The sequence below is a fragment of the Lolium perenne genome, chromosome 4 (genome assembly GCF_019359855.2).
Source record: "Lolium perenne isolate Kyuss_39 chromosome 4, Kyuss_2.0, whole genome shotgun sequence".
NCBI classification, from domain to species: Eukaryota; Viridiplantae; Streptophyta; class Magnoliopsida; order Poales; family Poaceae; genus Lolium; species Lolium perenne.
This window is the reverse complement of record NC_067247.2, coordinates 294,585,100-294,601,054: the sequence shown is the minus strand read 5'-3', so window position 1 is coordinate 294,601,054 and position 15,955 is coordinate 294,585,100. Positions and strand designations below refer to the sequence as shown.

Genomic DNA, 15,955 nt, shown 5'->3' with positions numbered 1-15,955 from the left:
TCGAGTACTTACAGCGCCGGGAAATAGCTTAGTAGCCGAGGTCCGGAGTGTGAGTACCTTTTACCTTTCCTCCCCGGCAACGGCGCCAGAAAATATCTTGATGCTGTCCAGGACTGGCGCGGGGTTGACGAGGGAGGAAATCCCTGTGGTGTAGCTTTCTGGTCCCCGGCAACGGCGCCAGAAAATAGCTTGATGTCTACTTTCCCCCTCCTTTCCTGTAGACAGTGTTGGGCCTCCAAGAGCAGAGGTTTGTAGAACAGCAGCAAGTTTTCCCTTAAGTGGATCACCCAAGGTTTATCGAACTCAGGGAGGAAGAGGTCAAAGATATCCCTCTCATGCAACCCTGCAACCACAAAGCAAGAAGTCTCTTGTGTCCCCAACACACCTAATAGGTGCACTAGTTTGGCGAAGAGATAGTGAAATACAGGTGGTATGAATATATATGAGCAGTAGCAACGGTGCCAGAAAATAGCTTGCTGGCGTGTAGTTGATGGTGGTAGTATTGCAGCAGTAGTAACGCAGTAAAACAGTAAACAAGCAGCGATAGCAGTATTTAGGAACAAGGCCTAGGGATCACTACAAGGAATCGGGTCTATTGCAACAAAAAAAATTGTCGCGATAGATACCGTTTTGTGGCAATATGCACCTATTGCCACGAAATGACGTTCGTTGGCAAGCGTTGCATTTACATGTATGGTAATAGGCTATTGCAACGAAAACGCAATTGTGGCAACAAAGCGATCTATTGCAACAACCATGTGGGAAGCTGCCACATGTTTTCCCGTCGCAGCACTCACTTGTCTCCACAATTTGGTTTGTGGAGATAGCTTGTCGCAACATGCAGCCGTGTCGTGGCGTTTGCCAGTTTGTGGCGATAGACATTTGTGGCAATAACCTATGCCAACGACCTACGTTTCGTGGCGCACTCTCTTTCGTGGCAATAGCGAGCCGTGGCGATAACCTATTGCTACATCTACTGGTTTGTAGCATTACCCATTTTGCCACGGATCGCTACGCTTGTGGTATTAACTTATGGCGACAAACATTCCATTTGAGGCGATAAAAAGGTATGGCAACGGTCAATTTCTATGTGGCGGGAAGCTAATGCGACAAAGTGAACTTTTCGTGGAGATAGTCTATTTCAACAAAATTCACCGTTGTGGCATTAAATACTTATTGCGGCGGCAGAAATATCTGTAGCAACAAGCTACTACCACAATTTGAAGTTTTTGTGGCCATACTCTATTTCAACAAAGTTTTATTCCGTGGCGCCAAATAGTTATCACAACATGCAAAAAAAATGTGGTAACAATTTATTGCAACAATATAAACTGCTTCGTTGCTACATCCTAGCGCAACAAAGCATGTAGTCGTGGTGACTAGGATTTGACGCAACACTATATTTTCCGTGGTGCTAACCTAAGGCAACAAAAAGTGAGTTGCAGCAATAGCTTATCGCAACCATAAAAAAATACAGCCACTGAATTACAAAATTCAAATCCATAGGTATAATATGTACGTTCATACAAATCATGATTCTCATAGAAAATATCCATCAAATGCAACTCAAGTAAAATGTAGCCAGAGTTTGAGTCCATTTGCTACCATGGTGGTTGAAATCTCTAAAATATATGCGTTTTCCCAATACTTCAACCATGTCCAGCTAATTCTTTGGGTCCTGCAATCAAAAAAATGAAGAAAAAAATTAGCCAACTGAATTAGAGCAAGTATCATCCTATAGTTACGCACGGTAGTGGCGAGCATGGAATGGCCATTCATCCTGTACAAGATTTAGCAATATTGAAGATTTAGCAATTTAACCCATACAAGGATTTTATGCATTATGGCAAATGCTAGGGACAGCTTAAGTGAGATAAAAAAACATTACCAGATTTGGGTTGTCCACGCTTGTTTATGTATTCTTTTATACTTTCTGTCCTTGTAAAAACAATAGAGTCTTTCCTTACTGCACAAAAAAAATCAAGGGACATAGCATTAACAAACCATGTTTGATTTGCACAATTCAGATAGGTGATCAAGAAGTAAAGATGTTGTGTACCAGCAGTATCCTCCATTGAATTCATCCTTGTGCCCTTGAGTATGTAAGATTAGAATTTGAGTCAGATTCAGCAAAAAAACACAAAACTTAAGCAGACATACTTCAACCCTTCAATATCTTGGAAACAATCTTTTAAAATGTCTTATATCATTGCTTGTGCTTAATACGCAGCCAGTTGAGTTTTTAGAATAAAAGGATGCAAGAATGAGTATGATAGTATTTATGTCCAACAAAATATTGGACAAGCTGAATGGATCACAATTTGTTTCCACCGGAGGTACCACAAAGAACATAACACGTTAGGTGTTCTTAGATTCCGCTACTAAAATTCAGTTTTTGCTAAACAGAGGGCTGATGATATTCTGTAAGAATAAGAAGACACAATGTTCAACTATAATTGAACAGTACATATCAAAACTTTCAACAGTACATATCAGCCCTAACAATCGACACAATGTTCAACTATAATTGAATAGTTTTGAAGTCCAAGCTTAATCTGATGTATAGCACGAAAATGTATTAAAAAGAAATCTAGTTTTAACTCTGGAAAACCTACAGGCAGATCACCAACGAAAGCATATCCGTATCCTACTTTATCATTCTTGCTAATCTTACTCAATAGACAGCAGCATTTTGGCAAGTGGATTGCATATATTGGATTGCTCCCATGAGTAATGTTGTGACGCAATGAACACAACGAGGTCCCAGATCACACAGTTTAAGATGATACGTTCTATCAATTCCTCATTCAGTTCCATCACCCATCTTGATCCCCATCTTATTTTTCTCTGTCGACTTTCATGTATATACCTTAGTTGGCTAGCTAGATTATCACCTAATTGTGTTTTTTCTTCGTATTTATAGCGTTGATTCCTTCTGGTGGATCCTATGGACACCTATGAATCCGCTTGGTACTGTTTGTACACTGGCATCACTTGCGGATAAAACAACCTGAAAATATTGGGTATGTTCTCTACGATTCTCTTCAACATTTCCATCCAAAAGATTACACACTATTATATTGACTATATGCCTAGAGAATATTTAGTGCATAATCATGATCGCAAGTGTACTTTTGCAGACTATACTTTCAAAATCAAACCAAATATCTGATAGGAACAATTGTAGGACTAGAATCCAATAAGTGAGTTTGTTTTCCCTCCAATATAGAAAGTTGTTTGGCCACTATTGTATCGAAAGGACACGAATTGATAATCGAAGCAGGTTGAAACTCAAAGTAATCATATATTGTGCAATCCATTAGGCTCAAAGTTCATATATACTCTGTGCATAGCTGGGATTCAGAAGTAAACTTCCTATCTTGATGATCTTATTTTTTTCATGCTTTTGCGATCAGCCATTCCTTGAAGATTATGGCTCTATTATCTTGTAGCTGATCTTGTTTTAATTTATCTTTACATGTAAACAGAAGCAGCGACGGGCGAAGTGTGAAACTGCCCGCGCTACTGCCTACTGAAGAAGTGCCACGCCGGGTCGCCGGCGCTCCGGCCAGTTGCCAACCTCCCGCACCACCTTCTCACTCGGCCCACACCCAATAGGTCAAGACCACACAGCTCAATTCCCATTCCCCTTTCTTGATGCAGCTAAATCTAGCAGATGTGCTGAGATGAATTGCAAAAGAACTAATGCAAATCTATCAGATACGTGATGCGGCTGTACTATGGGACGAAGCGCGCGGCACGGCGGCACTCGCCGATGTGGTTCTACGATGGGAGGGGATTGGGAGATTGGGAGAAATAACCTGAGATATTCTCTGTGCGGGCGTGCTTCTATGTGTTGACGCCGCGATGACACCGTGAGCACGGACGAAGACCAGAGCTCAGATCCAATCGCCACCGTGATGGTGCCGTGATTTGGTTTAGAGTACAAATCGGGAGTAGGTATGGGTGCGTTTACGGGAAGGTTAAATAGGCTATTTTTTGGTGGGAACAAAATATTTGGACGGAGAATAATTGGACGTTTAGGCGGGAGGTTAATTTTTTTGGCACAAACTATATTATTAACGCTAATTAGGTGGTGGGAAAGTAAATCTTTTGGAGGGAATGTTTACAACAATGAAATAAATTAGAAAACATATTTGAGAGCAGTATGAAATATATATGCTGCTAAAAATAATATTTCAGAGCGTTATGAATTGAGAAAAACGATTCGCTCGCTCCGGGTCGTCCCCCGCGGGTGACGACCGGGGCGAAACCTAGCTGCCCGCGCCGCCCTCGGAAGTATAGGCGGCAGCCCTAGAAGGTGGACTGCACGTGTCGCTCTACGGTGGGCAACGTGTTGGTGGTGGTGGTCTCACTCTTTGGTCATGGGGACGGCGTGGAGCGGACGGTGGGAGATCATGGTGTTGGCGACGCCTCAGTCGCGTAGTCCCGATTCAACTCGGTCACGTGTCCAGGATCATGTGTTTCTTCATGTACACTTAGGTTAGCAAAACTAGTTTTGAACTAGAATTTTAGAAATCATTTGAAAAACCAAACAGAAGGTTCATGGCTCCGAAGCCCTTTCATCCGCCTCAGCGACCTTCTTTGCCTCAGCGGTCTTCGCCGATTCTGCGTCCGCAGATTTCTTGGCCTCAGCCGCCCTCGTCAATTCCGCGTTCGTGGACTTCTTGGCCTCGGCCGCCTTCACCGCCTCCTGCTCTGCGGCCTTCTTGGCTTAGGCCACTTTCATCGCCGCTGCTCCCCGTGTGGGTGCGGGCTTCTTCAGCACCTTCGCCTTGGCCCTGTCGAAATAATTCGTCCATGTTACTCGAGTCGCTCGGAACTATTTGGAAGTAAAGAGGCCGGAGAAACTTACTTGACGACCGGGACGGTCTTCACGCCAGGATGGACGCGCTCAGTCGCCTTGAGAACGTCGCCTTCGGCCTCTGGAGACTGACGTGCGTCTCTAGAGGGGTCATCTGGTGGGCCCACTTGGCCCGTTGTTCGTCTAGAGCTTCAAGAGGTCCCTTCCCCTTCGGGGAGAGGGAAGTCGCTTCCTCTTCTTAGTCCTCCGTGCCCTCCTCGCGCGATGGCTGCGAGGAAGACGTCGCTCCCCTCTTCGTTCCGCTGGTGCGACCTGCTAACTCTTTTCCAGTCACCTCATAGTCCGACTACGTGACCTTGTCATCGTCGTCCTCCTCCGCGGCGACTTCCCCGTCATCTTCCCTCAGCTCTTACGACTCTTGTCCGGGAAGGGGGGAGATGGTAGTAATATTGCAGTAAGTAAAGATGCAGTAAACGAACATGTAGCAGAACAGTAAATAAACGATGATTGCAGTATTTGGAAACAAGGCCTAGGGATCATACTTTCACTAGTGGACACTCTCAACATTGCAATCATAAAGGAATATAAATATAAGCACTTCACTATGCTATTCTGAATTACTCTCCGGCAAGATAACGAACACTAATTCATCATGTAGGCAAACCTTAAAGATGTATTCCCAAGTACTAATAAACACCCCACGCTGTCACTGTGAGCATTCATAGGAGGTACTAACACACCACAATTTCATAGAGACATCCAACTCAAATCATAACTCAGTGAATAAGTATTCTGTGAAATATAGCCTAAGAGACCCACACGGTGCACACACTGTCACCTTTACACACGTGGGACAAGGAGTCTCCGGAGATCACATAAGTAAAATCCACTTGAATAGCATAACGACATCTAGATTACAAACTCATCATATGGATCTCAATCATGTAGGGCAGCTCATGAGATCATTGTATTGAAGTACATGGGAGGGAGATTAACCACATAGCTACCGGTACAGCCCTTAGCCTCGGGGGAGAACTACTCCCTCCTCATCATAGGAGACAGCGATGGCGGTGAAGATGGCGGTGGTGTCGATGGAGATGACTCCGTGGGCAATTCCCCGTCCCGGCAGGGTGCCGGAACAGAGACTTCTGTCCCCCGAATTGGAGTTTCGCGATGGCGGCGGCTCTGGAAGGTTTTCTGGTGTTTTGTCAATCTGTGTCGATGTTTTAGGTCAGGGAGCTTTAAATAGGCGAAGAGGCGGAGTCGGAGGGGCCACGGGGCCACCTCACACTAGGGGGGCGCGCCCCCCCGGGCCGGGCCGCGCCGCCCACACGTGTGGGGCCCCAGGGCTCCCCTCTGGTCCCCTTTGACTTTCTAGAAGGTTCCGGGAAAAATAAGATGTTGGACGTTGATTTCGTCCGATTCCGAGAATATTTCCTTTGTAAGATTTCTGAAACCAAAAACAGCAGAAAACAGTAACTGGCACTTCAGCATCTCGTCAATAGGTTAGTTCCGGAAAATGCATAAATATGACTGATGACCCACAAGTATAGGGGGTGTATCGTAGTATCTTCGATAAGTAAGAATGTCGATCCCAACGAGGAGCAGAAGGTGTTGACAAGCAGTTTCGATGAAGGATTCACTGTAAATGCTCACAGATAAGTATTCAGGGGGTTTTGATGTAACAGTTGAATAAAGTACGAGTAAGTAAAGTGCGAGAGTAACAATTACAGCGAGTGGCCCAATCCTTTTTAGCACAAAGGACAAGCCGGTTTGATTACTTATAATGACCAAGCGTTCTCGAGGACACACGGGATTTTAGTCTACTGCTTTCGCTACATACAGCTAAATAATCTTCATTGTTATGATAAGTGTTGTGTAGGTGAACCTATGCTAATGTACCGTCCTTCCTAGGACTAATACATACTTGTGATTATACCCCTTGCAAGCATCCGCAACTACAAGAAAGTAATTAAGAATAAATCTAACCACAGCCTTAAACTCTGAGATCCTGCGATCCCTCCTGCATCGATATACCAACGGGGGTTTAGGTTTCTGTCACTCCGGCAACCCCGCAATTAGCAAACGAATACAAGATGCATTCCCCTAGGCCCATAAATGGTGAAGTGTCATGTAGTCGACGTTCACATGACACCACTAGAAGAATAACACCACAACTTAAGTATCATACCATTGAATATTACTCATCCATAGTTCACTACTAACATTTAGACTTCACCCATGTTCTCAAGAACTAAACGAACTACTCACGAGACATCATATGGAACATGATCAGAGGTGATATGATGATGAATAACAATCTGAACATAAACTTGGTTCAATGGTTTCACTCAATAGCATCAACAACAAGTATAGATCGATACCGGGAGAGTTTCCCCTATCAAACAATCAAGATCAAACCCAAATTGCTACGGCGGTGACGGTGTCCAGCGGTGATGACGGCGGTGATGATGGTGGAGATGATGATGATGGTGATGGCGATGATGTCCAGCTCGATGACGGTGACGATGGCGTCGATTTCCCCCTCCCGGAGGGAATTTCCCCGGCGGATTTCTGCCCGCCGGAGAGCTCTTTTCTCTCTGGTGTTCTCCGCCCCGCAGAGGCGGCTGTAACTCTTCGCGAGGTACCCTCTGTGGCTTAGGTCTTCGGGACGAAGGGTTTCGCGAAGAAAAGGAGGCGAAAGGGGTCGTGGGCCCCCCAAACCACATGGCGGCGCGGCCAGGGCATGGGCCGCGCCGCCCTAGGGTGTGGGCCCACCCTGGGTCCTCCTGGCCCCTCCTTCTGGCTTCCTTCGTCATCTTGAAAAATAGGATTTTTGGTATAATTTCCTTCAACAGTTGATCTTCCGAAATATTGCGTTCTGACGGTGCTTTTTCCAGCAGAATCCTGGCTCCGGTGCTTGATCCTCCAATAATGATGAAACATGCAAAATAGATGAAATAACATAAGTATTGTGTCCCAATATGAAATATATCAATGAATAACAGCAAATTATGATATAAAATAGTGATGCAAATTGGACGTATCAATGACATATAATGTGTATAAAACATGTGAGTATCATCATAAAAGTAACATGGAACATAAGAAATTATAGATACGTTTGGGACGTATCAGTGGGTCAAGGGAGTATTCTCGTAATCCCTATTCCCCGCCCATTAGCGCGTCGTTATACGACCCGCACACGGGACCATTCGTTTTGGGTTGGCTCATTTTATTCCGTAGGGGTTTCTTTGGATCTTTGTTGTTTCCTTCGCCTGTGTCGGTTTTCGGTTTTTTTTCTTTTTTCTCTTTCTTTCGGTTTTTAAATAAAATTTAAATCCGAGCAAATTTGAAATTCGAGCAAATTTCAAATTTAAGCAAATTTGAAATTCGTGCAAATTTTAAGGTTGAGTTGAGGAAGAAGACCGCACGCCCTCTTTACATAGGCCGGAGGAAGACGACGGCCGCGGGACGCATGGCATCACCATTACTGTGTTGGCGGAGGTGGGCGACGACCGCTCGGCAGGCGAGGCATCGCCATTAACGTGGCACAGACTGTCGAAGCGACGCCTCGGCGCCAGTCACTGGCGCACCTGAGAAGACGCATCGACGCAGGGTCGCTGCCAGGCGGGCCCGACGAAACATCCACGAGACGCGAGCGTACACTTTGCGCGTCCGCAGAGACACATCCGAGACGCATATTTGTGCCAGGTTTGCGTCATCGCGGGCAGTCCAGTCACTTTGCATCCCGTTGGAGGTGGTATCTGACGCATTTTTCGATCCAGCGAACGCAAACGGTCGCGACCACTAACCCGCTTAACCGGACCTAGATTTTGTTACCAAAAGGGCCAGTGGCTGACCCGCTAAAAATTAGGTCCAACGTGGATCTAACTCTTTCGTCCCTAGGGTAGAACCGCCCCTCTCCACAGCGACACAGGTCACAGGGAGGCGCACGCCTCTGCGCCGCGGAGGCAACGCGCCGGTACCGGAATAAGCTCGTCGACGTAGAGCAAGCCGCCTCACCCTGCGGCCTCCCGCGTCCTCCTTTCGCACCTGTTTGCAAGTCGTCCAGCCGCCGCAACGGGGCAAACCGCCGGCCGCCGGAACGCCGCGATGCTGCGTGAGGTGCTCGCAGCCGGGGAGGGTCCAGATCTCGCGGAGCACGCCGTCCCCTACCTCCTTCACCAGTAGCAGTCCTCCGTGCCGGCATCTCCACCTCAGACTCTTCTCCCATCTGCCGAGCTGAGGTGCATTCTTCAATCGCCCAGATTGATTCTTGGTTGTAACTGAACCTGCCCAACTTCCTATTTGATTTGACATGAACTAGTGACCTGTAATTGGTACTTCTGCTTCCTATTTGATTTCAATCCATATCTGTGATCCTTATGAGAGAGAGAGGAGAGTGCAGTGTTGGTGTCGCATAGTGATAAGGACATGTTGTGTTGTCCAATTAGTATTCCAGCCACAGGATAGATGAAGAAGTGTCAATAAAGGACATGTTCTGCTGCTGCTCAAAACGTCCCTTGTTTCCTGAAAGTTCCTGCTGAAAACTTTAGCATTGCTATAGTGATAGGAAAAACTGAACAAAGTGGATGAGATACTCCAATTTTGTAACCCTTTGAATGATTATTATTTTCACAGAGCAAGCTCTGTTTCTTTCTGTATAAATGCCCCACAGGGAGATTGTGAAATTCACATAGCTACTGACTCCACCACAATATCTTGCGAAAATTTATTTGTGAAGTTGGTACTGTTATGACTGTTTTCCATATGAATTAGTTCTAACTGTTAAACAATAGCAGATATATATATATATATGAAAATCTACATTTACATTCACCTATCGGATAATATTTACTGATATAACACTTGTTGGTAGTGCAGGGGTCATGTACGAGTCTGAAGCTGAAGAACTGAAGTTCGTTTTAGTGAGTGGTTTGCTGCTGGGTTTTCATGTCTATATGAAGGAAGGGCTTCTGGTATTAGAGAATGGTACTTTGGTGATCTCTGTGTTATCACCTTGAGGATTGCAAGCCTCGTAGCTAGGGGCTTTGGTTCTCACATGCAGCTTCGCAACATTGTTTCTGATCATGTGTGTGAGTGTGTCGACATCTCGCTCTCTAGCTCTTAAATGTCTTTGCTGCTATGGTTTTTCCATCGCCAGTTCAATTCGAGTGTTTGATGGCCAACTGATTCAGTGTTCCCCTGAGAACTTAGTGAACTTAGTAGCAGTACTAGTTCTTTCAAAAAAGAAACAGTACTAGTAGCTGCTATTAATTATTCTTGATTGATCTCTTTTAGTTTGTGAATTCGCAAATTCATTAAGAAATTGTTTCCTTTTTTCCAACAATTTTCTAATCCAGTTTAGTACCCAATCAGTGATTTCTTGTGTGAAATTAAAGATAGAAGAGTTGTGTGTTGATTTGCTGCTCCGCTTCTAACTATGGCAGCAGCGTCATCAAGCAGCAGCCGCCATTCATCACGAGCAAAGCCACGCACGAGAGCAGCCATTCATCACGAGCAAAGCCACGCACGAGCAAAGTCACGCAGCAGTAGCTCTCAAAAGGGCTGAACCTAGGTTTACCCGCTGCCCTACTGAAATAGGTCCGGTCCAAACCTGAAACCTCAGATTAGCCTACAGGTCCACCGGTCCAGTAATAGGTCCAAACCTGATCGGACCACTTGCATCATGAATGGTTTATCGAAGCAGATGCGGCCATGGAAGAAAATCCCTCTGTACTGTATTTGTTTTGGCTATTTTCTATCGTATCAATAGTTGTGTCAGCTAAAAGAAACGAAAAATGGAAATTTTCTACTTGCTAGCAAGGTGGGTTACGGTGGGATTTCAATTGTATTTCATATCGCTGGATACCTGTTGGGCTCCTAATCTGTAGAGCACTTTCCCTAGACAATCTATTGTCATGTGATATTTGTGTACCATGTGGCTAAAATTCAGCTGCATGTTACGTTTAAAGAAAATAAAATTGGTACGCGTTTTTTCCCATTCCCACAGGTATTAGCAATCCTACTACCTCACGTACCTTAGTTTAGAGGAAATAAATCCGACTACTAAGATGCATGTCGATCACCTGGGAAGGACACCCATCGGGTGAGATTCAGTTATAGAGAAATTTGTGGGATTTGTTACTTATTAGGATAATTAAGGGGTATAATTAGATCAGGAGAGTGAGGCTGCCAAGACTTTCCTATTTGCTCTCTAGTATTACGTTGATCACGCAGGGGCACTAATGTCCAACAACAATGAAATTTGCTCTCTTAGTTTGTGCGTTAATATTCGTGCAAGAAAACTATACACCTTATATTGAGGGAGTAACATTAATCCGGTTTGACCGTGTGGGCCTTCTAAAAACATTGCAATAACATATCCAATATGGCAACAACAAACTGTTGTGGTGATTAGTGTGAAATATCACCACACCTGTATATTCTGTTGCAATATCTATTTTCCATTGCCACAACTAAATAACTTCTGGCAATGGAAAAAATTTGTGGCAATATATCTAAACGATTGCCGCAAATAGAAATTCTGTTGCAATATTTATTTTCTATCGCCACAAAGGGAGGCCCTTCTGGCAATGGAATTAAATTGTGGCCATACACCCAGAATATTGCATCGAATTGTCATTTTGTTGCAATACCTATGTTGTATTGCCACAAATAGAAATTTTGTTGCGATATCTATTTTCTATTGCCACAAAAAAGGACCTTCTGGTAATGAAAAGAAATTGTGGCGATATACCCAGAATATTGCATCGAATTGTCATTTTGTTGCAATACCTATGTTGTATTGCCACAAAAAAGGACTGTATGGCAATGGAATAAAATTGTGGCGATATATCTAGACTATTGCCACGAACTGTCATTTCGTTGCACTAACTAGCCTCTATCGCAACAATTTGTTGGGTTAATGCAACGCTGTAAAACATGTGGTAATACACGCTCCTATTACCACAAAACCAAACTTTGTGGTAATATCGTGAATTATTGCAACAAAAAATTGGTATTGCAATAAATTTTGTTGCAATAGACCGGAATTCCTGTAGTGGATTACACTTTCACTAGTGGACACTCTCAACATTGATCACATAACAGAATAGATAAATGCATACTCTACACTCTTGTTGGATGATGAACACATTGCGTAGGATTACACGAACCCTCAATGCCGGAGTTAACAAGCTCCACAATAATGCTCATATTTTAGTAACCTTTAGTGTAAGATAGATCAAAAGACTAAACCAAGTACTAACATAGCATGCACACTGTCACCTTCATGCATATGTAGGAGGAATAGATCACATCAATATTATCATAGCAATAGTTAACTTCGCAATCTACAAGAGATCATGATCATAGCATAAACCAAGTACTAACACGGTGCACACACTGTCACCTTTACACACGTGCAGGAGGAATAAAACTACTTTAATAACATTGCTAGAGTAGCACATAGATAGTAGTGATACAAAACTCATATGAATCTCAATCATGTAAAGCAGCTCATGAGATTATTGTATTGAGGTACATGGGAGAGATGAACCACATAGCTACCCAGATGCAGCCCCGAGCCTCGATGGAGAACTACTCCCTCCTCATGGGAGCAGAGAATGGTGATGAAGATGGCGGTGGAGATGGCAGCGGTGTCGATGGAGAAGCCTTCCAGGGGCACTTCCCCGTCCCGGCGGCGTGCCGGAACAGAGACTCCTGTCCCCCAGATCTTGGCTTCGCGATGGCGGCGGCTCTGGAAGGTTTCTGTGGGTTTCGTCAATTGTATCAGGGTTTTCGATCCAGGGGCTTTATATAGGCGAAGAGGCGGCGCAGGAGGGTCGAAGGGGCGACGAAACCATAGGGCGGCGCGGCCGGGGCCTGGGCCGCGCCGGCCTAGGGTCTGGGGGCCCAGTGCCCCCCCTCTGGTCCTTCCCGGGTGTTCTGGATGCTTCCGGTGAAAATAGGAACTTGGGCGTTGATTTCGTCCGATTCCGAGAATATTTCGTTACTAGGATTTCTGAAACCAAAAACAGCAGAAAACAGGAACTGGCACTTCGGCATCTTGTTAATAGGTTAGTTCCAGAAAATGCACGAATATGACATAAAGTGTGCATAAAACATGTAGATAACATCAATAATGTGGCATGGAACATAAGAAATTATCGATACGTCGGAGACGTATCAGTGGTCAATCCTAGTATTTAACCAAGATTCAAATGGGCATCAAAATTTAAAAAAATCACAAAAATGAAAAACCAATGCACATAGTTTTTCTTATGTCATATAGTAAGCATTCAAGTTGATAAACAAGGTCTATACATATTCAAACCAGACAAATCATGTATCTATACCCCTAACCCCTAAACTCTGTCTTATGAAGTCAAGCATGAAGAGAATTGGTTTTGGGTTTCAAACATAGAAATTCAAAAACCTCCCAACAAGCTTCATTTTAGAGTGACTAAGAAGGATCCATGCTTACCTTTGCATTTTCATATTTTAAACTTGTTTAAATCATTGTCAACCCTAGGATTTGACCAACATACAAATGGGCACAAAATTAAAAAAATCAGAAAAATGAAAAACAAAAGCACATAGTCTTCTTGTGTCATATCGTAAGCATTCAAGTTGATAAACAAGGTCTAGATATATCCAAACCAGACAAATCATGTATCTACCCCATGTCGATCTTATGAAGTCTAGCATGAAGAGAAGCCGTTTTGGGTTTCAAACATGGAAATTTCATGAACATGTCAAAAGCTTCATTTTAGAGTGACTAAGAAGGATCAAGGCTTACCTTTTCATTTTCATGTTTTAAACTTGTTTAAATCCTGGTCAAATCAAGGATTTGACCAAGATTCATACGGACATAAAATAAAAAAATGAAAAAATGAAAAACCAAAGCACATAGTCTTCTTATGTCATATAGTAAACATTAACGTTGATAAACAAGGTCTAGACATATTCAGACTAGACAAATCATGTATCTACCCCCTAACCCCTAAACTCTGTCTTATGAAGTCAAGCATGAAGAGAAGTGCATAGTTTGGGTTTCAAACATGGAAATTTCAAAAAACTCCCAAAAACATCATTTTAGACTGACTAAGAAGGATACATTCTCCCCTTTTCATTTTCATGTTTATACTTGTTTAAATCTTGGTCAAACCTAGGATTTTACAAGATTCAAATGTGCATCAAAATTCCAAAAAAAAAGATAACTGGAAAACCAAAGCACATAGTTTTCTTATGTCATATAGTAAGCATTAAAGTTGATAAACAAGGCCTAGACATATTCAAACAAGAAAAATCATGTATCTACCCCTACCCCTAAACTTTGTCTTATGTAGTTAAGCATGAAGAGAAGTGGTTTTGGGTGTCAAACATGGAAATTTCAAAAACCTCCCAAAAGCTTTAATTTAGAGTGACTAAGAAGGATCCAAGCTTACCTTTTCATTTTCATATTTTAAACGTATTTAAATCATTGTCAAGCCTAGGATTTGACCGAGATTCAAATGGGCATAAAATTAAAAAAGATCAGAAAAATGAAAAACAAAAGCACATAGCATTCTTATGTCATATATATAGTAAGCATTCAAAAGTTGATAAACAAGGTCTAGACATATTCAAATAATACAAATCATGTATCTACCCCTAACCCTAAACTCTGTCTTATATATGAAGTCAAGCATGAAGACAAGTGGTTTTTGGTTTCAAACACGGAAATTTCAAAAACCTCCCAAAAGCTTCATTTTAGAGTGACAAATTAAGAAGGATCCAGGCTTACCTTTTCATTTTCATGTTTAAATTTGTTTAAATCTTGGTCAAACCTAGGATTTGACCAATATTCAAATGGGCATAAAATAAAAAATAAAAAACCAAAGCACATAGTCTTCTTATGTCATGTAGTAATCATTCAAGTTCATAAACAAGGTCTAGACATATTCAAACCAGACAAATCATGTACCCCCTAACCCTAAACTCTATCTCATATATGAAGTCAAGCATGAAGAGAAGTGTGGTTTTGGGTTTCAAACATGTAAATTTCAAAAACCTCCCAAAAGCTTCATTTTAATTAGACTTACTTTTAAATTAAGAAGGATCCAGGATTAATTACATTTTCATTGTCATGTTTTAAACTTGTTTAAATCTTGGTCAAACCTAGGATTTGACCAAGATTTAAATGGGCATAAAAATTCAGAAAAAAATTGAAATAATGAAAAACCAAAGCACATAGCCTTCATATGTCATATAGTAAGCATTCAAATTGATAAACAAGGTCTAGACATATTCAAACCAGAAAAATCATGTATCTACCCCTAAGGCCTAACCCTAAACTCTGTCTTATGAAGTCAAGCATGAAGAGAAGTGCTTTTGGGTTTAAACCATGGAAATTTCAAGAACATCCCAAAAGCTACATTTTAGAGTGACTAAGAAGGATCGATGCTTACCTTTTCATTGTCATGTTTTAAACTTATTTGAATCTCGGTCAAATCCTAGGTTTGACCAAGATTTAAACAAGTTTAAAACATGAAAATGAAACGGGAAGTCTGTATCCTTCTTAGTCACTCTAAAATGAAGCTTTTGGGATGTTCTTGAAATTTCAATGGTTGACTTCATAAGACGGAGTCTAGGGTTAGGGTAGACATATACATGATTTGTCTGGTTTAATTATGTCTAGACCTTGTTTATCAACTTTAATGCTTACTATATGACATAAGAAAACTATTTGCTTTTGTTTTTGATTTTTCTGTTTTTTTAAATTTTGATGCCCAATTGAATCTTGTCAAATCCTAGGCTTGACCAAGATAATTTAAATAAGTTTAAAACATGAAATGAAAAGGGAAGCATGTATCCTTCTTAATCACTCTAAAATGAAGTTTTTGGGAGGTTTTTGAAATTTCCATGTTTGAAACCCAAAACCACTTCTCTTCATGCTTGACTTCATAAGACATAGTATGTGATTTGGTTTTTCATTTTTATGTTTTTTGTTCTTCCCTTTTGAATCTTGGTCAAATCCTAGGGTTGACCAAGATTTAGACAAGTTTAACACATGAAAACGAATAAGTAAGCTTGGATCCTTCTTAGTCACTCCAAAATGTACCAATTGATAGATGTGTTAAC

The 15,955-nt window shown here is 42.3% G+C and overlaps 2 long non-coding RNA genes across 2 annotated transcripts; one reads left to right on the top strand and one right to left on the bottom strand.

Moving 5' to 3' along the window:
* Positions 1 to 1,290: 1,290 nt before the first annotated feature.
* On the bottom strand, positions 1,291 to 3,959 carry LOC127295817 (uncharacterized). The gene is made up of 4 exons (XR_007848107.2): positions 3,822 to 3,959; positions 2,060 to 2,093; positions 1,889 to 1,966; positions 1,291 to 1,678 (listed from the first exon to the last, which is right to left on the bottom strand). It is a non-coding gene; the product is annotated as an uncharacterized lncRNA (long non-coding RNA).
* A 4,755-nt stretch (positions 3,960 to 8,714) lies between these two features.
* LOC127295816 (uncharacterized) lies at positions 8,715 to 10,017 on the top strand. Its single transcript, XR_007848106.2, has 2 exons — positions 8,715 to 9,075; positions 9,713 to 10,017. It is a non-coding gene; the product is annotated as an uncharacterized lncRNA (long non-coding RNA).
* Positions 10,018 to 15,955: the final 5,938 nt, after the last annotated feature.